This window comes from Euprymna scolopes, chromosome 6, assembly GCF_053919585.1.
Source record: "Euprymna scolopes isolate OS-2025 chromosome 6, ASM5391958v1, whole genome shotgun sequence".
NCBI classification, from domain to species: Eukaryota; Metazoa; Mollusca; class Cephalopoda; order Sepiida; family Sepiolidae; genus Euprymna; species Euprymna scolopes.
The window spans coordinates 176,155,990-176,182,348 of NC_136487.1; positions in this window are offsets into that span (position 1 = coordinate 176,155,990).

Sequence of the window (26,359 nt, forward strand, 5' to 3'; positions counted from 1 at the left end):
TCTTGTTAGTTATTAAATACTGTTAGTATATTTATCCCGGTGTTAAATGAGATTCGATGAAAAAAGGGCAGTAGTTTTTTTTATAAGTATGGCTTCTAGCAATTTTAGTCGTCGTGGACAGTTGTTAATGTATCGAATTTTTTGTATTGTTAGTTAGGATATTTCTAATGTCTGATGACTGTAAGTTTTTAGCATGGGATGTTAGGTGTTATTTTATGGCACTATTGTCAGCTAAATTATAGGTTGTTGTTGTGTGGCCTATGTATGCGTTGTATGAGTTTTCAGAGTGGGCTCGGAGACATTCTTTGAAGGCGCAAATAAAAAATATGCATATATATATGTACATGTATATTCATTTATATATATATATATACATATATATATATATATATATATAATTACATTAAAATAAACGCCTATAGTGATAACATTTTACATACGAACGCCTGAAAATTCCAAATGATTAATGCTTAACGCCTAAGTAATTGTTTATATTCATTACTTAAATTTTATTTGAATGGTTTTAGAGAAAAGTAAAATTTTTATGGAAGTGATGTGGAAGATTAGACACTGAGTTGTGATTTGAATGAATGCTAAATGTTAACTTTTTTTCTTTCTCTGGTTCGTTTCGATATGCTGTTTTTGTTCACTTGCTAAAGCTAGCAAGTTTTTAACATGAAGTTGCTAAATCTTAGAATTTTCTAATCTTCCAAAAGTAGCACATATATGTGAATATAGTAAACAACTGCCAACTTAGATATTCTTACAAGATTTGGCGAAGAAAATAAATTAGAGTTCTTCAACAGTCAGCCGAACAAAAGGAGTCCAAGAATGTATTTTTATTAAGAAGTTTGTTTAGTGTCACATTCTATTTAAAACTATTATCAATAATTTTATAAATTCTTCAGGCGTATCAGTTTTATATAATCGCTAAATGGAAGGTTAAACTAACATGTTTCCCCTTTCCTATTTTTCCCGTTGTTAGTATTCATTTTACTATTATTATCTTATTTTGTGTTTTTTCTCCTATGTTGACCGTATTTACATTTTCCATTAAGTTCCAGGTCACTATTATAGTATTATCCCCTGTATTATTATTATTATTTGTAAGGTTTATGTTATTGTTAATTTTTCTCACTGCAGTTTTTTTAAGACATACTATATGAGATACGTTATTAACTTTGCATTGTTTTCAACTTTTTAGTAACATTGGCTATATTTACCTAAATATTTAATACATTCCCTGTATCCTGAGTGTATTATCGCAATATTCTTTGTTTTCGTTAAATATTTCCTTGCTAGCGGAGAGATTTGATATTCTATTTGTGACGTTAATAAACATTCTTTTTATTTGTTTTAAATAATTAGATAGTTCATTGATATCGTTTTAAATAATTAGGCAGTTCATTGATATTGTTTTAAATAATTAGATAGTTCATTGATATTGTTTTAAATAAACCAATTCAAAAGTCATATCCTGGTCAAACTTGACCAATATAACACGGTGAAGTCCATGGTGTTCACCGGTACATAAGTATAGTAGTAGGTTGTTCCGATTTCAATACACCCAAGAAAGTTCAATGGCGTAGTCTTGATCGCTTACTCGATGACGGGATTGATGTGCGATTTCTGTATTTCTTGCCTCACCAGTGGTTCGTAGGGAAAAGTACAAAATAATAAAAAAATAAAAAGAAGTAATTATAAATATGGGAGAAAAAAGAAAGTGAACCACTCAAAGTCTCCGGAGGAACAAGCGATCTATCTTCATAACGTCAAAATTGAATTCACCCTGATTGGCTAAATTGGTAAAATCACCTGTGCATATTAATTAAGTAACTTCCCACCAGAAGTTTCTCACACAGACAACTCTAAAACCTTGACCATGGGTTCATATCCAAGACAAAACAATGGTATCTACTATTCTACACCGTGCAAGTTTCCACCCAGTTGTGTAATCAAGTCCATACCCATGAGTAGGTCGTACCCGAGGAGCTCTCCCTCCACAACCAGGGCTCGCACGGGTACTGCAGGCCCGTCATTGATGCTTGCGCGGAAAAAAGAGTCGCAAACCTGATAGGTCCTGAACTGTCATCTGGGCTTCAACCTCTGTCCCATCGACGAGATGTTGCATCCCTCTGCCTGTTCTACAAATACTTTAATGGTGAATGCTCTGACGAACTGCAAACACTTGTACCTCCCCGACGTAACTACCCCCGACAAACCCGACAAGCTACTAAGTCTCATCCCTTTACAGTGGAGATCCCTAGGTGCAAGAAAGCCTTTTACTCCAATAGTTTCTTCCCCAGAACTGCGGGTCTTTGGAACTCCCTTCCGGGATTCTGCTTTCCCAACTGCAATAATATGCAGAAGTTCAAGTGTAATGTTAACAAACATCTTTCTACTCTTCTCCCTTCATAATGACCCCGCTAATTAATTCCCTAATAGTAGCCCCCTGCTTCAAAGTGGCACTGTGCCTTGTTTGGGGTGAAAATTGAATAAAAAAAAAAAAAAAAAAAAAAAAAACCCACAAGAGGCTAGTGAACCTCCGCCTACAGTTAGTACCGGAATTCTCTCTGCTTTCCAAGTGGCACAGCATATCTTGCTTACGAGAGTCTGGGTGCACCCAGTGTCCACAAGCGCGAGGCGCTCGCTTCCATTAATGTGTATGCTTACAGTGGGTAGCGCCCTGCTCAATGACGATCTGGGGAGAAGACTGGCGCTGTAGCTTCTTCCCCTTGCCCGTTTCCCGGACAGGTGCGGACCAGGTGTCCGCGTTTTTTGCACTTGTAGCACTGCGACCCGTCAAGTTTCCGAGTTGATTGACGTGACGAAAGGCAATCATGGGCCAAATGGTTGGGTCCTCCACACTTATAGTAGGTTGTAGCTGCGCCCAGGTCCTGCAATCTAACCTGTGATGGTTGTACAGCTGCCGCTTGGTCTATAGTGTTAGGGCTTTCTTTAGTATTGCTCGTGCCCGCGCCAATACTTCCGATATGTCCATCTCGTCCACTTGGGATGAGGCACGGAGCAGATCTTCCACACTCTTAGGTAATCCTGCAACAAAGGCGCACACCAAGCCTTTGTCTGATATCCCTCCAAAAAGGACCGATAGCTTTTTTAGCTCAGCCTACTTTTTCCTACGAACCACTGGTGAGGCAAGAAATACAGAAATCGCACATCAATCCCGTCATCGAGTAAGCGATCAAGACTACGCCATTGAACTTTCTTGGGTGTATTGAAATCGGAACAACCTACTCTGTTCCGTCTGCCTGCTTCCCTCCGGACTACAACTTGGATGTCTTCAAGTCCAATGTTAACAAATTCCTAATGAACCGTCCCCTTAAGTAAACATTTCAGCAAATCTCCTCACTAACGTAATGTACTTGCAATAACCCTTATCCCTGAGTGGCTTCCGGGCCTTGATAAGTGGTGATCACCGTGTAAAAAAAAAAAAAAAAAAAAAAAAACAGATACACATCCACCGTTTCCCCGGGATGTAATTTTAGGGCCATGAATTCCTTCCATGCAGTAACTGGAACTAACGCAAATGCTGTAAAAAGGGCGCGCTTGATGCAGGCAAAATCTGTCTTCTTCTCATACGCCAACTGCTGGTATACTGCATATGCTCCCCCAGTGAGGCGTATTGAGACCACGCATTCTATACGCTTCATCCCACTGAGCTGACATATTAATTCTGCTTTTTCCACCCATTCCTGCACTGAGTGATCAGTGCTACTGCCATCAAACAGGGGAATTAGCTTGGGGTCAAATCCTGACGTCATACCGGAATAGCTTGTGTTCGTTACAACTCTACTTTCAACCGAGTCGTTGTTTGTTTCGTTCACCACACTCTTTTCTTCTACCTCTTCTTTTACACATGTCCGTTCGCTTTAGTGACTAAAAATCGTCTGTCCTCCCGCTTTTCTTTCCTCGTTATTTATGGAATTAGGGTACGAGATTCTCTGAGATTCCTCGAGATTCCACGAGACTTTTTTCCACATAAACGCATGCGGGCGCCATCTTGATTCTCAATTTGTGCTTTGCATGCACAAACGCGCAGCCGCTTTAACGGTAAGCCACTTCTTTCTTCACAGTATGCCTCTTTGCCAGGTGTTTGTGGATTTAACCATGGCATTTGACAGTCAACCGTGAGGCTCACTGGAAAGTGCTGGAAAAATTTGGCTGTACACCTGCTTTTACGGAAAAGTTCGATGCGGAATTAAGACAGAGAATCAGCAAGGCATATGATGTTTTTTGGAAAGTTACAAGATAGAGTTTGGTCTGACGGTGATCTAACTCTGACAACTAAAATTTCAGTATATTAAGCAATGTGTAGTGCCATCCCTACTCTATGCCTCTGAAACATGGACCTTGTACCGGTCACATATAGAATTTCTTGAGAGGTTCCATCAGCACTGCCTTAGATACATTCTTGATTTAAAGTGGGATAGCTTTGTTCCTGATACGTTCGTCTTAAATAAGGCCAAAACAACCAGTATTGCTAGCATTGTTATTAAGAACCAGATTCGTTGGAAGGGTCATCATATCCGGCTTGAAGACTATCGACTCCCAAAAGAGTTGTTCTATGGTGAGCTCTTTCTTGGAAAAAGACCTCGGCACAAGCCCAAAAATGTTTTCATGAAAGTATCAAGGAGAGTCTGGTGAGCTTTCATATTCCTGTTGACAGTTGGGAATCCCTAGCGTATGATCGCAAGCGGTGGAGGACACTGATATACAGGTGCACAGAACACTTTGGAGCAGCCAAAATAGACCAAGGAAAGCTCAAGAGAGCAGGTAAGAAATGCCAAACCCTGCTGCGCAACCATGGAAATTTTTGGATCTGTGAGGTGTGTGATCGGACTCTGTTGTCTAAGGCAGGTTTTGTTAATCACATGAAAGCGCACGATAATACAAGTTCTGCTGTTGTTAGTTTCATCCAAACCAATGGACGCTTTCAGTGTCATGTCTGCTTGAGAGTGTGCAAGTCGGTGGCCGAGCTGAAAAGTCATCTTCGGGCACATGGACGTTTAGTGACTGAGAGAGTGGCACTTGTCTGACAAGACGTTGCAATCATCATATATATATGTATATATGCTGTGTGTCCGTTATATTACACCTCGACGATAAGGGCTTATGGCATTGTTAGTTTGCTAATGAACCATATTATGAAAGGTTTAGAAACAATAAGTGTAATGGATAGAATTTAATTATTGGTATTATTTAGATTTTTCGGACTACTATTCTTATCTTAAATTTGTTTTTACAACGTTTCAATCGCTGTAACCTCCGACCGTCTCCAGATGTATTTTGTCGAACTTGGAAATCTTACTACGGAACTCTGGAATCTACACAGAATTAAAAAAAAAATACTTGATTTAATCCTCGGAGGTAGTATGCTCTAGTTCTATCGGCTGTGACCGGATAGAAATCCTAAGTAACTCGCAATTGTATTTTGAGTATCGCCTTTACTGGAGATTGAACCTTCAAATTTCAGAAGATTGTAACTTTACAACTAGATCATATCAAGGACTTTATCCGTTACGCCACAGGTTTTTGCAATCAAACCTCATCTACAAGATTCAAAAACAAAATGGATAACTTAAGAGTACAATATTTGTTAGCCTAAGGTTGGAAAATGACCATGATGCAGACGGATAACAAGTACTTGAAAAGAAACCCTGTTCATAGAAGTTGCATTTACTTTTGGTACACAAATGAATAAAGTCATTGTAGTCAGGATGAGTTCTAATAGTGAATGTTTTGCTGATTAAAAAGAAGTCGAACATTATAAAAGTAAAGACTGTATAGAGAAAAACTATAGGGTAGAAGATAGACCATCAGTATGCCGCTTTTCTAGAATTTTTTATATTCTTTGAGTTATAGACATAAAAAATCTTTACTTGTATCGTGAAATTACTTTCTAATCAACAATTTAAAGGCCTCAGAACCACTTTGGAACACAGCATTTGTTCCTGAAAATGCCACAATGCTATAAGCACCAACTTTTTATATTCTTTTAAACACAAAGAATCTGCTCTATTTTTCGAAAACGAATTTAAAAAATTCGGATCATGGATAAAATGAATCCTGTTATTGAAGCAGCCCGTGGAGTTATGGGTGAGTTTTTTTTTTCAACAATACTCCAAAACGTTTAGCTTACGATTTACTTTGACGTTAATGCCTGAGCTATGAAGATATGTTATCTGCAAGGCTAAAAATTAAATCATTAACCAATATCTATTACGTTGCGCATGCATATTCGTAATACGTCGTTCGAACTTTACCTGCCAAATTCCATTTTTTTTTAAATTTTCACACTTTTCCACCAATTTTCCCCGGCTAAGACCCAAATATAAAGTTTCGCATAGATTCGAATGCCCTATATATTAAGTTTCATGTATGCAGACTAAAAACTGACAGAGGTGTTTGGTAGGCAAACCTTTTTAAACAAATATATATACGCATACATAAATATGTATAGAAAGAGGTTTTTATTTATGATGACCTTTTTACGCAAATATTACGCAAGTATAAATCATTTAGAATATCTGCATTAATGTAATTACACGTAATAGTTAACTAAAGATGATCACCTTATAAAAAAAACGAAAGATTATTAGGAAGTTAATTAAAATGAATGTTTAAAAACATATGCAAATTAGCTAGATCTTTTGCTAGTAAATGAAATTCCACGACTAATATATAACAGAGTTGTATTTTCTTTATAAATATGAAAAGGGGGTTTTAATATAAATATCAATGTACAAACACACACATACAAAATTTATAGAGTATAGATTATACAAATATACGCTTTTTCCAAAAATTAATTTTTAGCATTTATAATTTAAATACAATTTCGAGCATATGATCCCCACCGGCTTCCGTGTATATGGCGTAATCTAGAGGTCCAAGTTTCACAAAGTATACGCCATTAATACGTCTATGTTGTCTTTCAAGTGGTCTATTGTGCTTGTTGTGTTTGATTTATCAGCGTAGAAATCGGTCTTTAAATATCTCCAAAGAAAATAATCTGATGGAGTTAAATCGTACGAACGAGGTGGCCAGTTGACGGATGAATTTCGTGAAATTATTCAAGCATCAACTACTTCTCTCGGTAAATTGATCATATCATTGTCAATTATGTAAATTCTGCTCGGGTGTTAGTCTCTTCATGACGAATTGCCACACCACGACGAGTTCGAATGAACCGACAGTTGCCAAATCTGCAGTCAACGCAAATAAAGTTCGTCGCCTCTATAAAACACCATATATACTTATATATTGAATGTATATTATTGTTTGTATCTATCTATCTATCTATCTATCTATCTATACGAAGTGCCTTCAATACGTTTTCAGACTTTTTTGTACAGGTGTAAACACTTGAAAATTCAGTATATTATTACTATACTTCTTATCAGATGACTGAGCAATTTTTCTGATTTAGGGCTCAAATGAACAGCCACAGCATAAATTGGAATGCACGCTACCAAAGCTTGGTTGTCACATCACGTGACGTTCAAAAATGCAATCTAGACGTGAGGACACTTTACAAGAACGATATACAATAAAATTCTGTCTAAAACTTGAAAAAAAATGACACAAAAACGTATGGAATACTTCAGACCGCTTTTGGACCATATTGCATATTCAAGCAGACAGCTTTGAGTAGCATAGGAGATTCATAGAAGGCAGTGAGTCTGTGAGGGATGACGAGAAGAAGTGTGGGAGGAATAAGGAAATCAGAACACCAGAGTTTATTTGTCAAATAAAGAAATTCATGAATAAGGCCGTCGTGTGTCAACAGAGACATAAGTGCACATTTTGATGTCAATGTTGGAATTTTGCACAATTATTCGCAAGGAACTGGAGATGCAGAAGATTGGCGCGAAATTTGTCGCATGAGTAATCAGAGAAGATCAGAAAGAAAGACGTTATCATGACCAAGACAATTCCTCATCCTCTCTGTAGTCCAGAGTTTGCTCCTTGTGACTTTGGTTATTCCCTAAGCCCAAGTAAAACTCTATACGCTGCAGTTATGAAACAATTTAGGAGATTAAAGAGTTTGTGACGAGAGGCGCTGACACTCTCAAATAATAGGACTTCCATGGGACCTTCATTAAATTGTTGGAACGGTACAACAAGTGCATTGCAGCCAGAGGAGATTACTTCGAAGGTGACTAGAGTTTTTATGTACTATTAATAAAAAATACGAAAAAGTCTGGAAACTTATTTAAGACACCTCATGTATATGTGCGTGTGTATAAATGTCGTAATATCCCTTTGAATTAAAAATTTTATCATTTTACTTTACAGGAATTGGTTCTGCTAACACAGCTGCGTACGTGGTTGACTGTTCTAGCAATATACGTAGTCTCCTGGAGTAAGTCAACCATTCTTGACCATCAGCATTTTAAATGGAATAATTATATCAGCTCTATTCAGCTACGATCTGAACAATGGCTGGAGGCAAGTACTACACAATACCATGCATTCTTTCAGGGTGGACAGCTGAGAAGATGCATTGTAACTAATATTAATATCTGAACTGTATATATATATATATATATATATATATATATATATATATATATATATATATATAGTCAGTTATAAAATGTATATGGCGATTAAGCTACACTGAATATTCCGCGTTTCATCCACTTTAGGATTCTTCAGGCTTATGCGCGAATTCTGTGGTTGTTTGTCGTTTTTATATGCTCCTCTTCTGTTGAAATTTTAGTTAGCCAATCAGCTTTCTAGTATCCACCGGCACCCTTCCTATCAGCCAATGAGAATGCATTTATCAATAGAAGAGGAGCATATAAAAACGATACACAACAACAGAATTCGCGCATGAGCCTGAAGAATCCTAAAGTGGATGAAACGCGGAATATCCAGTGTAGCTTAATCGCCATATGCATTTTATAACTTACTAACTAGCTCTACCTACGTATTGAGCACTTTTGAAGTAAATACTTAAAGCTTATGCATAAATCTATACTTTCGTATATTAATTTTATGTGAGTAAATTAAGTAGTTATACACACACACACACACACACACACACACACACACACACACACATATATATATATATATATATATATATATATATATATATATATATATATATATATATATATATAAGCGAGATAAGACACTGATAGAATTCAGATGAAAAATCCTGATAGATATTACTTGAAGTAATACTTTCAAGGAGATCCTAGCCAAAAAGGAAAAGCTCAATATTTAAGAATAGAGCAATATATAAGTTTCGTGGTTCAATTTTTAATTCTGAAAAAAAAAAAAACAACAACATATAGAGACATACATTCGATTTAAGAATTCAATGTTTGATGAAGGAATATATAGAAGGGGTTATTTTAATTTTCTTTAATCCATGGATTTTCAACAGTGGCTAATATCATCAGAGGAAATGAAATGCAGTTACCAAAATGTTCAGCTGCGAATGGACGCTATTTTGCTTTTCAGCACAATTATTGAAAATAGTTTTTTGAGTGGTTGTGGATAATTATATGGAGAAAATTATACGAAAAGAGAAGTTGATACAACCTGGGTAGTCCGTTATCGGGAGTAGTCCAATGTCATTGTTGAAAATCCATGGATTAAGGAAATTAAAAATAACCCCTTCTATATATTCCTTTGCCAAGAAATAAATTCTTAAATGGAATATATGTCTCTATATGTTGTTTTTTCAGAATTTAAAATTGAACCACGAAACTTATATATATATATTATTATAAGCGAGCGTAGAAAATGTATACATAAAATCGATTGCCGTGTTTTTCGTGCGTGCGAATGTATATTTGTTTTTTGTCAAACGTTTAAATGACAGCAAACGCGCGTCTTAAATCTGCTGTTCTTCAGATAACAATTAACTTCTTTTTGTTTATAAAACAACTATATTTTGACAATTCAAACCGGTAGTTATGGAGCTAGAGAGAGCGGAAGAGGGAAAGAGAGATAGGTGGCGGGTTCTAGCGACGACGAAGGAATGCAGACAACTGCTCTGTTCAACCGTCGGCGTTTATCTGTCTCCTGTTTCTCTTGACTCACAAAAAAACCCAAACATTTGTTTATATGTAGCTTCAAATCCTTTGTTCTGTCAGGATTGAAGTCACAGGTCAAGAAACAGAACTCCCGTTATTTTCCCGAAAACTCAGCATCATCCGGCCAATGTCCAACATTCATACATAGTAAGTTGTAAGTTTTGAAAATGTAGCACCTAGCCGCGTATTGAGCACAGTTGAAATAAACACTGAACATAAATTTAAGCTAAGTACATTTTATTCGAACATTCTTAAAAAGTCCAACAAAATTTAACCCTCTTTTTTCGTGTGTGTACATATCATTCTGTCCAGTTTCATTTTATTTTTCTTATTTCTCAGACACATCTTAACCATTCTTACTTCACTTATTTTAAAACAATTTCCTGACTAAAATTTTTTTTACCATGATATATCGAGGTAGTAGTGGGTAGGTGGGAAATCCCTATAGATTACGTAGATGACAGAAAACTTGATTTAAGTATGATACTTGATATAAACAGCCATGATAAGATGCAAAAAAATAAATATAAATAAAAAAATTAGAAAATTAATTAAATAAATAAGAAAGTGCCCCCCTCGCACACTGCCACCCCCTTTCCGGACACCTATTCCGGGTGTGTGTTTTCCTAGTTATAAAACCTATGCTTTTGATCCGTTACTTTATCGAAACACCAGGAAGATGGGCTCCTATTTGTCAGCAATTCATCAATCTTTACAATTGTTTATAAGCTGATATCATAAAAAATTAGATAAGCTCTTTCTATTGAAACAACCTTACACGCTTCTTTTCTTGTCAAATTAGCCAACCGCATTACAAACGGATTTCCTTTTACGATAGAGGATACAACTTAAGCTGTATACTTAATATGTACAAGTCGCACATGCTAAACTAAAACCACCTTGCTACCTACATCTAATCGCCTATACTGGACCCTCATCAACTCATAACTTTCAGTATCCTCGGACTGTTAATTTCTCAAATCTTATATCACTAAGACACTTTTCTGAATAGATACAAAAATTTCTCCTGAGCAGTTCAACATCCTCATTTGATTCCTTATATTACTTGAATTTTACCTTAAATCCTCATTCTATCCCCAAGCAAAGATAAACACCTCATAATACTCTATTCAACTTTTAAAAAATTAGATAGACGCAGTTACAATATCAGAGACTCTCTTGAAGTGTTTTGTGCCTGACCTAGTCTATGGACATGAAAAATAAACCACGACACTATGTATTTTTTTTTTACACAAAACCTGTAATTCTTCTCATAACCACAAAAAACACCGCTGCTAGTATGCTACGTATATCCTTTAGATACTTTGCCTCCAACATGACTGCCTTTGTCTGTTTTGCATGACACTCCCCTTTTTAAAACTCTATCCCAAACTCTATACCCTAACGTGTAAGTATGCTGCACTGTTACTTAAATCCTCTCTCCTGATCACTGACTGCTCTATTTCCTAAGTTGCCATTAAATCTAATCCATTGTACGTAACTTGGAGGGCGTCCTAGCTGTCACCCTAAGCCCTAATAGACTGAATTTTCGTAAATCGATACACATTAACACCTAAAGATTTTTAGACATGCTTTTGATTATACTCTTATCCCAAAACTAAGCTTCAAAGTAAATACTTACTAGTTATAGTCCTATACATATATTAAAAATGATCTATAATGAAAGGCAACCCTTAATATCTTTCTTTTGACAGGAGATAGTATTGCAATAATTTGGGCATAAACGTAACCGGTACTCATATTGATACAAACTTCCGGATATTAAGAGAAAGGCGAAGCTCTCTTCCCTGGTTAGAAGTCTGAAGACAACGTACTCAATGTCTAAAATGCCATACATTTGTATACACTGAAAACATGCCACTTATCCATCCATCTATATTTAACTATACTTACAGAATATGCCAAATTTTAATTACTTTAACATATTATCCTATTCCTGAACTTACAAAACTATATCTAACCTTACATGAACTCGTCTCTGTCAAACCAATGTTGTTGCAAATAAAGTGCTTCCACTGCATGAATTTTTACCTATCCCCTCTCCCATTAACAATGAAAATGAAAAGCATAGTAATGTCCTTTTAATCACTTCGAAAAGTATAATTTCACAGTAGATGTTAACCTAAATAACCGTTTTTCAGTAGATATTAACCTAAAAAACGATTAATATAAACTACACATGCGGGGCCGCAGAAATACCTGGATTAGGACCCAGGCGCGAGGCGAACCCTCTCGGTGCTGATGGACCTGTAGATCTTCCCAGGTCATCCGTCTAGGAGAAGGAAAACTCTGAAGCCAAACCTAGGGGAGAGATATCTCTTCAGTCCTGGAAAACAACCTTCCTAGAGCTGGTGACTCAAATAAATTACCGATTGGCAAACCTAAACTGCTTAAGGAGGAGATAGGCTCTGTCTATCGCCCGGATCTCATACTCCTTCTTTGCCTGTTAGCCAGGCGTAGAGGTGCTATCACATGGACTCGTCAGAATCACCCAGTGGTTGACCTTGTTTCCTGACTAGGGCAATGAACGCCGTTTTTTCCCCGCTCCGGCCACATCCCATCCCCCTAAAATGGACACTGTGTGTGTGTGTGGGGGGGGTGATTCAGTACCATATATGACGGTCCAGTTGGGCTGGGCTGACTTTGCCTAATGGATTGAGGGTACTGGATTGGCAGTTTCCTGGCTGCTGTTCGGACTGATAGTACAGGTGTCCTAACTCTTTGGTAGCGCTTAGAGCGGCTGCTCCATCAACAGTTGTATAATATCGGGATGTTTGTAGTGTCATGTTATGCATGGAAACGGACCCTGCACTCATCCCCGGTGGGCTTTCCTGGGGCCATAATCCTGCAGGTGAGGACAGCTGATGGTCTACTTGTGTTGCATGTCTGATATTCTGCACAACCACTTGTGCAGCACCCCTAACCCCCTCACCATAACTGACACTTTTAAATTAAACAAAATGAAATGACATCTCAAGCAAAAGTTACGTTTAAACAAGGACCAAACTCAAAGAAAACCAACCTGTCTCCTCCCTTGAGGCTTTCATTTACAAATATCCGCGGGCTTAGAACTAACTTAGATGATGTTGAATCGTATCTCCTTGCAAAGACCCTGGATATCTTAGCTTAAGTGAAACTAACCTTCACTCCTCCATTCCCTCTAACCACTTTAACATGCCTGGGTTTCTCTCACTCTGCCGGACATACATATACATGGGCTTGGAATCTATATTCGTAACACCCTCTCCTGACAAGAGAAATAAAACTAGAATCAGACGACCAGGCCTTTATGTGTTTCAGACTAAATATGCAATATAATATTAGCTACTTGTATTTTCTCTACCGCTCTCCATCAACCCAGGACTGTACCCTAATAAACAAAGTCTCTGACAGCATAGATATAGCACTTTCCCTCGATACTAGCGCACAAGTACATGTATTTGGTGACTTCAATGTCCATCACAGTAACTGGTTTGGATTCTCTAATTACACAGGCGTAGCTGGTAGCACAACACATAGTTTCGCTATATCCCATTCCTACCGCTCTCCCTCAACCCAGGAATGTACCCTAATAAACAAAGTCTCTGACAGCATAGATATAGCACTTTCCCTCGATACTAGCAAGTACATGTATTTGGTGACTTCAATGTCCACCACAGTAACTGGCTTGGATTCTCTAATTACACAGACGTAGCTGGTAGCACAACACATAGTTTCGCTATATCCCATTCCTTATCTCAGACGGTTACATTCCCGACACATTTCCCAGACCAGCAAGGTCAACATGCCTCACTTCTAGATCTATTTCTGACAACAGTTCCCAATGATTGTACAACAAATGCCCACAGCCCACTCGGGAATGCTGATCACGCTGTGATAATGGTAGAAATCACCCTAAATTCTCACCCTAAAACCCACTACTCAAAACAACGAGGTGTTGCAAAAAGGTTGACTAGGTAGCCATCAGGGAACTCATTAGAGATGCCCCATGGCAAAATATCTTTTCTCTTCCAGCTGAACAGTGAATGGTTCAAAACTGCAATTGAAGTCCATGTTCCCACACATAAATTCTATAGCAGACACCACTCTCCCCAATGGTTTACCTCTGCTTGTGCAACTGCCATTGCTCAAAGGCAGCATGCGTTCCGCAGATTCTATCGACATAAGTCCAGTTCAAACAGACAGAAGTGTATAGAATCCAGAAATAATTGTAAGAGAGTAATAGCAACAGCTAAGACAGATTACCCTGAAACCACAAGAAAACGCATCGAAGCACAGAAATTGGGAACCCGTGATTTTTGGAAAATCTACAACAGTATAGTAAATAATGGGCAGTAAGCAATTCCCCACTATCAAAAAATCCTGAAGTTGCTTGCACGGAAACCGACAAGGATAATCTGCTTGCCAGTCGGTTTGCCTTCAACTCCACACTGGACCCGGCACACCACTCCCTCCCCGACTTTCCTTTGCGGACAGACGCCACTCTAGACGATTTGAAAATCACCCCTTCTCAGGTGCATGGTATCATAAAAGAACCTAGATACCTCAAAAGCATGTAGACCAGATCTCATCCCGGCTGTGCTATTAAAAAAATGCTCTGCTAAAGTTGCTCCAGTTTTCTCCAAACTTTAGAATACTTTAACGAGTATTCCTTTCCCGACTGCTGGAAAACCGCTTCTGTTGTACCAGTCTTCATGAATTCTGGTGAAAGAACTGACCCACTAAATTATCGCCCCATTAGCCTCCTCCCGCTTGTCGCCAAAATATTTGAGTCCTTAGTTAATCAAGCCCTAGTCCAGCACCTAACAGCTGCTAAACTCCTGACTGACAAACAATATGGATTCAGGCAAGCTCGTTCAACAGCAGATATCTTAATTGTAGTCTCTGAACGTATATACCGTTCACTGGACAAAACAGGAGAGGGTAGAGCGGTAGCCCTTTATATATCTAAGGCTTTTGACAGGGTATGGCACGATGGTCTTCTAAGGAAAATGAGATCATATGATATCACTGGAAGAATTCATAATGTAATTAAATCATTCTTAAGTAAGAGAAAAAGCCAAGTTGTCCTCGGCGATCTTACATCTAAACAATATGACATAAATGCGGGAGTATCCCAGGGGTCTATCCTTGGACTTTTATTATTCCTGATATTCATTAATGACCTCCCTGATCTCCCTTCATAATGACCCCGCTAATTAAGTCCCTGATAGTAGCCCCCTGCTTCAAAGTGGCACTGTGCCTTGTTTGGGGTGAAAATTGAATAATAATAAATAATAAATTGTTTCGGAGATGGATATATTTGCCGATGACATCACCCTCTATAACAGGCATGAGGGGAAAACAGATGAACACATATCTAAGGAAATGGCAGAAACACTAGAGGAAGACCTCCAATCTGTAGTGGAATGGGGACAAAAATGGATGTTCACATTCAATGCTGCCAAGACTAAGTTTGTTTCCTTCAATAACTACAAGAAACCTTTTCTACCTCCAAAAGCAATCGCCAAGAACACATTGCCTGAAAGTACATCCTTTAAACTCCTCGGCCTAACGTTTACAGGGAACATGAACTGGAATATATACATTGAAGGCATTGCCAAGTCTGCTGCAAAGAAGGTGGGTTCCCTTTGCCGTGCCAGAAAATTACTTACGCCTGAAAGTATCCTGTACCTCTATAAGGCCACCATTCGTCCATATATGGAGTATTGTTGTCACATCTGGGCTGGTGCATCTGCAGCTTGTCACTCACTTCTGGACAGGGTTCAAAAGAGAGCCGCCAACCTGATAGGTCATGAACTGTCATCTAGGCTTCAGCCTCTGTCCCATCGACGAAATGTCAAGTGTAATGTGAAGAAACATATTTCTACTCATCTCCCTTCATAATCCCCCCGCTAATTATGTCCCCGATAGTAGCCCCCTAATTCAAAGTGGCACTTGCCTTATTTGGGGTGGAAATTGAATAATATTAATAAAAAAAGATACGTAAAATTATATATATATATATATATATATATATATATATATATATATATATATATATATAATGTCAAAACATCGTTAATTCATAACCCACACAGCATTAGCCGTATAGTGCAATGGTGAGAAGCCTTGACTGTTATTTGAGAGGTCGGGTTTCGATCCTGGCTTGTCTAGCCGCACTAATGAGCTGTGAAACAGCAAAACAGTACTGTTTGTGGATGACTATATATATATATATATATATATATATATATATATATATATATATATTAAGGGTGGTCGGCAGGTAATCGGCATAATCTGCCACTTTGCAGATTAATCAGTAATAGGCTAATTTGCTGATCAATTGGCCTATTATTTACTTTTCTCTTTCTTATTAAATGAAATTTTTTTTTACATTTTCACCCCAAACAAGGCACATTGCCACTTTGATGTAGGGGGCTACTATCAGGGACATAAGCTACAGGGTACTATGTGGGGAGTTGGACAGAAAGATGTCGGTTCACGTTACACTTGAACTTCTGCATATCAGTACAGTTGGGGAAGCAGGAACCCGGGAGGGAATTCCAAAGTTGAGCGGTTTTGGGGAAGAAACTATTGGAGTAGAAGGCTCTCTTACATTATTTCATCAGTGTCAAGTGACACATCAGATACCTTTGACACATTAACATAGTATTTACTCTGTGTGTGTGCGTGTGAGAGAGAGTGAGAGAGAGAGTGTGTGAGAGAGAGAGAGAGAGTGAGAGAGAGAGAGAGGGAGAGAGACAGTGAGAACGGTTGGTGAAGATTACAGTTGGTCGGGAGTTGGCAAGAAGTTTGGATGAATATTTATTATTATTTTTAACTCTTAATTTTATAGACAAGATTGTTTTAGCATAATAGTTGTGTAAATTTGTCCGAATTTGGATTTTACTAGAGCAGAAACCGGACAGAGAACGATGCATCATGGTGAAGGATTTTCACTGATAAAATAGGATGTTTTAACGGTGAGAATCTTTCTTGTCGTCCAAATAAGTACATTTATGTTTGCCGCTTGCTGGTCAGCGGCATGCAACTTAATTTTTGTTTATGTTCCTGCATTGGACAGTCTATCTAAACTAATAAGATTTTATTTTACAAAAATCTGCAGAGTAATCCTGTCTTCTCTCCGAGATGATAAAATGTTTTGCTGGGAAATCTCAATGAGAGTTTTGATAGAAATTATCAAACATGGTGTTCATTCAAATGTTATAAAATCGGAACAAGAGAAGGTAGCGTTTTTTACGGCAAATATTTTCCCATTATTTTTTAAGTTGAAGGATGAGTCTCCTTGCTGCCTCAGTTGCTTGGAAACTGGATAGACAGTACTAGTACTAGTCAAAAATCCATTCTTGACAGGTGCGAGGCCAGGATCTGGCCCAGTACCTGTCGGACTGAAGTACGTCGTCCAGATATTAACTAGGAGGTCCACCCTCCAAAGTCATGCTACCCGGCTTTCGGGTGGGACAAATTTATTTCTTGTTGCCTGAAGATCCTCTGCTGGAGAATGCCGATGGGGATGACCAGACAATTTTTGCTAGGCCAGTGTGCCCCTCCTTTAGGAAGGCTGGCTTGACATCCCCACTTTCTTACCTTGTGTCTCATCTTGCTGAGTTGGGCAGCGTGTAAATACGAGGTGTCTTAAATAAGCTTTCATACTTTTTGTACAGGCATATAAAATTGTCGTGGACTCTTGACAATTCAGTATATTATTGCTATACATATGAGATGACTGACCAATTTTTATGATTTCAGATTCAAATGAACAGCTACTGCAGGAATTGGAATACATCTTACTTCAGCCTGATTGTCACAACGGGTTAATTTCAAAAATGCAATCTGTGCGGGAGGATACTTTAGAAGGACGATATGCAATAAAATTCTGTCTTAGGAAAAATGACAGAAAAACGTACGAAATGTTTCAGACTGATTTTGGACCATCATGTATATTAATTGAGCATCAGTTTTGAAGTGGTATAAGAGATTCAAATAAGGCAGGGGGCATGTGAGTGATTATGATGAGCGTGGGAGAAGTAAAGAAGTTGGAACACCAGAGTTGATTGGCCAAATAAAGAATTTCATGGATAAGGACCGTCGTGTGTCTATAGAGACAATAAGTGCACAGTTTGATGTCATTGTCAACTTTACACACTTAATTATTCGCAAGAAACTGAAGATGTGGAAGATTTGCGCGAATGCACCAGTTCACAACTCCATCCTTGTCACTGACTATTTGATCAAGATAGGCATCAAGACAGTTCTCTATCTTCCATATAGTCCAGACCTTGCTCCCTGTAACTTTTGATTATTCCTTAAGCCCAAGGAAAATCTTTTTTTCTTAAAGGAGGTTTTCATTATGAGAAAATTGAGAGGATGAAAGAGGCTGTGAAGAGGGTCATTGACACGCTCACACAAGAGAACTTCCATGGGACCTTCTAGAAGTTGCTGGAAGAGTATACGTACATTGCAGCCAGAGGAGATTACTTCGAAGGAGACTAGAGTTTCATGTGCGTGCTATCAATAAAAGTTCCCATACGGAAAAAGTCTGGAAACTTATTGAACGCACCTCATATCTACTGCAAATATGTTCGTAGTTAGATTTAGTGATAACTAGCATGTGTTTCCAGTTAAAAGTGATAACTAACATGTGGGCATTCACGATCCAAGTAATGGCATTTGATTAATTACGTCATCACCCATAGACACGACCTTCTAGGTTCGAGTTAAAGTGAAAGCCAAGTGCTATGGCGATAATTGTCTGGTATGTGCTCATATGAGTTTATTAATTCGAGCGGAGAGACGATTCAGTAACATCAAGTGTTTTTATAGAATAAATATTACCAAGCTGAAGGATGTGAAAACGACTCTAGACCTACGAAATAGGCTTCACCTACAAAGTCTTTGATGATATGCTGGAGTGTTATAACAAATGTATCTATGAGACGACAATAGACGTTCTTGAACTAACAAAGAAAAAAACAATCAAACTGCATCGATTAAAATAATGTTTAAATCGCACAACTACACACGCAACATGGATTTCATCAAGGCGCGTTGATGGCGGATTGCAGAATCTGAAGTAGGCGGAATCGTCATACTTACCTATTAAATCTGGAATGCAGATGGAACGTAGATAAACGTATGATGAATGATGAGGATGTATAATAAATGATGAGGATGAAAGTCTCGTGATATCCAGCTGATGTTGCTGATATTAAAGAGAATAAAGTAATCTATGGCTTGATGAAGACCATCAATGGTCATCGCGATTCTAATATAACGTCATTAAAATAAACAGATGGCACAATGTCGATTAAAGATGCAAGTAACCTAATGATCCGTTCACTATTTCGTCTTTAATCATTACTGGCGTGATAGCTTGTCTAAGAATGGTGTCATTGCTGAAATGGATTCTGTTCCAGTCTTCAGTAAAATTTAGGAGGCAGTTGAAATGATGAACACCTGACGTAGACGGTATACATGTATTGGCCTTTTACTGTGTTGGAAAACTAATTGTAGTGCAAATTAAACAGTTGATTTACAACACTTTGATTGACGGGCATGTTTACCAATATTGTCATGGCTACATTATGGTTTCCTTGTGCAATTGAAAAATATGTGCAGCAACTATAAACGCATATCTCGTTTGAATTGGACAAGAAAGGTATTTAGCAGAATCCTGTTGAATCGTCTAAAATGCTTATATCTGTCCTTTTATGTTTCTTCTCAGTATCTTAGTTATGTTATATTAGAAGGTATACTAGAGCAGCGGTCATCAATGTTTTTTTATTTTTACTGCGAACCGGTTAACTGAAAGAATGACGAACGTAAGCCGATTAATCATTCTATTCAATACTTGCAAGCCAGAACGGAAGCTCTGGGGGGGGGGGAAAGACGAAAAACTAAGTTCATCATTCCATGTTAAGCCATGGGGTGGTGCGCCATAATAAGGGATGAAGAAAATGGAAGCTGGAAATGAAAAAGAAACATTGAATTAGAAACGTAATCAAAATCCTGTTGAAACACAAGAAAAGCCGAGGATTTGTGGGTCACTGGTGAAGTTACGGCTCACCAAAAGTAGGGGAGGGCTGGAAGAAATAAAATATCGCATTAAAAGAACAAAGCAATCAGGAGGTCTCCGCAAGCATGAAAACTAGTATTCTAAACATAATATTCAGATTGAAATTTTATCACAAAGTTTTGTGTTCCATACGTTTTATCAAGGAAATTCATATTTGGATCAGGATTCGACCCGCGGACCGTAGTTTGGTGACCCCTGTAGTAGAGGATTAATGTTGGAAAGCATAAGAATATTGTAAGTTCCAATGAACTCACTGGTGAAGCAATATGTATAGTGCTCAAAATTGATTAAAAGATCGTAATACTTACATTATTATTGTTGGCATCCGTCAGATTAGAAGACTATGGAGCTGCACCTGTAAAGATGATGTAAGCCCGTCTTATGTGACTGAAAAAGCCAATTTTCGATCTACATTGTGGGTTGCAAACGTCGCAGGTGAAAGTCGGTGTATTGTGTTAGTGATCTATAGGATTTTGTTGACTGGCCATATTGAATAGTATTTTTGGTCTCCGCCCGTTCTGCGACGTATCTTTCACTAGTAGTCATACATTTAATTACTGTTTGTCTCCGGATGTTGCGGACTTTGGCTTTGGGCTCAAAGCGTGTAGGGTCAATATCACATGCTTTGATGTTGCGTTTGCCTACGTCGACATAGCAGAGGTAAGGACGACTAACTTTCCTTTTGCCAGTAATGAATTCACCGTAGAAAATATATTTTGGGAGAAGGTGGTTAAGGACTCTTATTTCTCTAGAATTCTCGGCTCGTGTCATCTAGCCTTCTCTGAGGTTGCTACATGAAATCTGGTATGCTGAAAGTGAATATCAAAGCGGCAGGCAGGAAGAAAGACAAACAAGTGTAGTCTATCTGCAGAAGCTTAATTTTCACAAAATTATGTACAAAAATGTTTTTACAATTCTCATTCAATTCGTAGTAAGTTTTTCCAAATTCTCAAATCTCTTCACAGACAGCGACAGACGGTTGGATGAGGTAGATGGAGGGGCCCCTCTCAAGGGAACGGCGGGTTTATACGACCTGTTTTCCCCGAATTCAACAAGCAATCTGTTTAATTTTTAGAGCGTATCGACCCGATGTTGATGGGGTTGAAGTCTCCCCAGCCAATCAAATCACGCTAGGCTCCAACGATCTGAGACCCCATTCAAGACTAAAAATCCCATAACCTCGAGGTCATCAGCCATCACTCAGCCAGTACAATATGTTCGTCTAACATCCTCGCATTTACTGTTGTTGAGTTTTCCCAAATAACAAAATATCTCAGGTCTCCCCCCCCCAAATAACAAAATATCTCAGGTCTTCCACCCCCCCCAAAAAAAACAAAACAAATATATCCATTTTGACAGTGAATTAAATTATATCTATATTTATCTTCTCTATCTTAAATCCTTGGTTTATCTGGCGTCACTTGGGAATCAAAAGCTACCAGCGTAGTTCTAACGCTCCTCAATGGGGGGATTACGTTACATTCACCCCAATTAGACTATATATTCCTTAACACACCGCTCCATCCCTTTTTACAGTTCGCCGTCATATTTTTTTCCCCACAAATCCCTCTCTCCATCCTCAAATTATCCGTCAACAAGATAACATATACACAATCCCATATCCATCCTTTTTATGCAGGGTTCTCCCCCTTTTACATTCAAAAGTTCATAAGAAAGTTAATTCAAAAAAATTCGTAAAATCATCAAAAATGTAAAGAGTTCAAAGTTCGTCAGGGCTAATACAGTTTCTCTTTTTTTTTACATGCAATGTTTTTTCTTTGGTTATATATTCTTTTTTTCCAATTCACATTAATAATTCAAAGATAAGATAATCATTATTTTAAAAATTGTCACTCCATAAAATGCATTAAGTTCATCAAGTAGCTCATAAGAGTTACTTCCCTTGTTTAAAAGTTTTGTCCCATTTTGTTTTCAATCCTTTATAATAGTTATTACCCTTTTTCCAATTACTTCTCATCAATTTTATCATAGTTCAATTTTCTTTCCACAGAGTTACAGTCACAATTTACAAGAGTTCTTATTTTTTCAAGTTTTTTTTCGCTTCGCTGCTATCAACAGCACAGTCTCGTAATAAAGGGTATGCAGCCCTAATCAGGGTTCTCAAAGGACCCGCTATTTATTGAGCTAGGGGAATTTTCTCACCCTAAGCAGTTATAGTTGAACCTTCACCTTTTATTTCACAGTTCAAGTCTTCTTTCATAAGCATCTTGTGAGATTTTCTTTCATTGAGGACTTCTTCTCACCTCAATAGACGGTCATTCAAGGTATCGTTGGGACTTTCTTTCGACGGTTCTCAGCTCAGCGCCCTGCTAGAATCTTAGATAAAACAGAGAGAAAAGAAAAGAAAAGAAGCCTTGTGTGTCATTTGGGTGATCAGGTTTCATTTTCCAGCAATGAAGTATACAATACTAAAAATTGTACACATATCAATAATACAAATAATCAGGCTTATATATATATATATATATATATATATATATATATAGAGAGAGAGAGAGAGAGAGAGAGAGAGAGAGAGAGAGAAAGGGAGAGAGAGAGGGAGAGAGAGAAAGAGGATGATTATATTTTAAAAATAAAGTATATTTTAAAATTAATATATATATATGAAGCCTATCCCTAGCTTCTGTAATCTCCAGACCGTTTAATCGGGCCTGTAATTCACTCGAATCTATTTGGATTGCTCTTCCCATAGCTTTTGGTAGCCTAAGTCGGGTATGTGGCGTTGAACAATGGATCAGGGGATCCCAGAGATCAGTGAGGTTAGTCAATTAGTCATTCGCCCACTCTACCTCAGGTGCTTTTAACAAATACCGTCCCTCAACCTGATAATACGCAGGTAATCATATGCCCTTTCCCTGGGCTTCACAACCCCTGTCCAGTTTTACCATAGTTAAAGGTGGTCCCACCTTGATTATCCCAGCAGCCGTGTTACCGCATACCTTAGACAATTCCATCTTCTGTTGCGTGGATGCCAACCAGGTGCCTTCAGCTACTCGTATAAACAGTGGCAAAAGACCTTCACTTGCCACTTCAATCCTGCAGACGCTATATATCACTCTCTCACCCCCCTGAAATAATCCCAACACACGCAACTTATGATCTCCAATGACATACAACAGACTCTGTGACCGGCAAATTCCAAGACCATTATTTCGGCATATTCCTGTCTCTCGCCGATTCAACAGCATAAATTTATCTTTTGCCATATAAAATGCTACATACTCTGACTCCACTCTGTAACTGGCTTGGGTGTGTCCAGTAAATAGGGTACACTTGATTAACCTTATATTTGGTTCCTCGCTCTACCCAATCCTCTTTGATAATTCAAACACAAACACTAATGTTTTATCCTCCAAGAGTTTAATATTCGGATATATTAGTCTACTTCTCAAATATTTCTTGTATTAATTAACGCAGCTATGACTGACAGGCATCGATCTCCCCAACCGTCCTCCAGGCGGAGCGTTCATCAATGCTATTTTTCATAACCAAAAGCAGAGCGAACGGGGTGCTCAGGGCCACCGAGGGTTAACAATTCGCGTCAATGTCCACGTCGCGTTACACAGTTCCCTCCTTCTGCCAGCTACCGCTCGCTGCTCTGCTAACAGACCATCTCTCCTGGTCTCCACAGATACATCAGCTTGATCACGCCCACGCTCGGAACAAGCGAGGAAAATTCCGTCTGTCAGTACACAATTATTTACAAAAAGTCGAGTACCTTTTTGTCACAGGCTGTTTAAACAACCAATTCAGTTTCACTAAAATTACTCCGTACCCTCGTGGACAGTCAAAATATTAAACAAAACTACAGGAAGCTAGATCCGCCCCCTAATTTATCGAATTCCTTTCGATATTTCAAAAGACGTTCTCATAATACTCTTTTCTCCGTGCGACGCACACACGCTCGTGCAGACAACGACCTCAATTTCGGCATCTGTCTCCTTATGGACGATTAATAAAACAACTACAGAGAGCTATCCACACGCCCCAGCGTCCCCCCAGGGAGCATGTCCGAATGGACCCGTATCCAGAGATGCAACACGAGGTTAGCAAGAATCGGCGAACTTCTTACTCCCAGAATTCAGTTTAAATGCTCCGTAATTCATTTTAATTAATTTAAAAAAAATCAATTACCAAACGGCGTGATATTTAACGACTTCGCGGGTCGCGCCCTTCAAGGAGACTCAGTTAACGCCTAGTTATCGCACGAGAAATTCTGTTTTTTTTTTCAATTAATATCTCCAGGTGCGAACATCACGTACCTGTTTTACTCGTAATAGAAAATCCCTCTAAAAAATAATAAATCACTTTTCGCGCACAATTACTCACTCAGTGACGCTAATAATTATTTCCAATTATTTTCATTCAGTCTTCTCTTGCGGCCTCTTTGACCCTTATTTCGCAAGTTAAGAAATCCTTTCTGACTGAGGCAAAATTCAAATTCCTCCAAAAGTCAGTTCAATCGCCGAAATGAACGCTTCTAGTTATTCTCAACTGAATTCAACTAAAATTTTTTTAGTTAGTGACGAAATCCCTGCAGACTTAGGTAACAAAAACAATTTTCCTTCAAAAATTAATTCAACTCTCAAAAATTTATATCTTCAATTATTCTCGTTTGAATACATAAAACACAACTCTGAACAGTTTAATTCTCGACAACAACCAGTGATATCGCTAAAATAGTATAGGCGTATTCTCGAGGTAGGGTACTCATTTTTCCTTCCAATCTCACATCGGGTGGGTCATGGGGCCACACATCATCCCAGTTCCGATTTCTCGTTCCCCAGGAGGTAGGCGTTCTTCCACAATTCTCATTTAATCTTGACCGCATGTAACCCAAGGTCATTCGAACCTTTTGTTGCTGACCCCTGGTGACATCAACCAGAATCAAGTCAGTCCACCGGCCCTCCAGAGATTTCTCCGGGCTGCCGGGTTGTTTCTTGATATCTTCGTAAGTCACCATGGTCGAGAGGGTTGCTAAGGCCTTCTCTCCTTCATCGTAAAAAGTTAATTCCACCCTGACTTCTGCCACCATTACCACCGTTCCAGACATGACCCTTGCTTGCTGTTATAATGCCCTAATCACGCGATCCGCTCATCTACGTTTTAACTAGACATTCTCGCAAGGATTTATCTCATCATCATTCTGGATTATCTCTCTACTCCCCCATGATATTAAAATATTCAAATACACGCAATATCAATTACTTCACAAGAGAGAAAAATTACAACACCAACAGAATAATAATAAAAAACAATTATTCAATCACCAAAAAAAAAAAATCTTCAAGCAAAAACAATAAAACCTTTTTCCAATTTCTTTCATTTTTTTTTCTTTCAAGCTTTTAATTCAATAAAGAAAAAATATAAGCTTCGTTTAAGCGTCAATTGGGCTACAATCAATTGTTTTAGCATTAAAACAACAAGCTTTCTCTTCTTTCTCTCTGAAGCCTGCCTTTTAATTCAACAATATATATATATATATATATATATATATATATATATATATATATATATATAACTCAATCCCAGAAGGAAAACTCTACGCTTCTAAAACAACTTTCGCTTGTACCCCTTCCTTTCATTAATTCATTGCTATTACTGCTATGGGATTGGAAACATGCAGGACCAACTGTTAATTTCACAGCGACAGCAAAAAAAATACGCTATCTTACGATCTCTCTCTCTCTCTCTCTCTCTCTATCTATCTCTCTCTCTCTCTCTCTCTCTCTTATCCTTCTTACCCTCTCTCTCTAGGCCAAATTGCACAGACAGTAGAAGTAAGAAAAAAAAGGTTCGCTTACCCGCCTGTGTTGTACTCTTCTTTCTCTCCATCCCTCTTTCCCTCGTCGCTTCGCGGCGCGCAAAAGTGTCTCTTTCTTTTCTTCTCTCTTTTTCCTTTTCTATTTCAAAATGTTAAACCGTTTTTTTTTAACCGGCGTTTCTGTTTCTCTCTCTGTTCTCTTTTTTTTTTCAAAATCTTCAAACGTTTTTTTTTTTTCACGCGTGCGAATTCTTTTTCTGGCTCAAAGTCTTCCTTCAGGCGCTGTTTTCTTTATTCCTCCTCCTCCTCTTCCTCTTCTTCTTCTTCTTCTTCTTCTTCTTCTTCTTCTTTTTATTCGGGCATCTCATTATTGGTTTTCTTTTCTGTCTCCCCTTC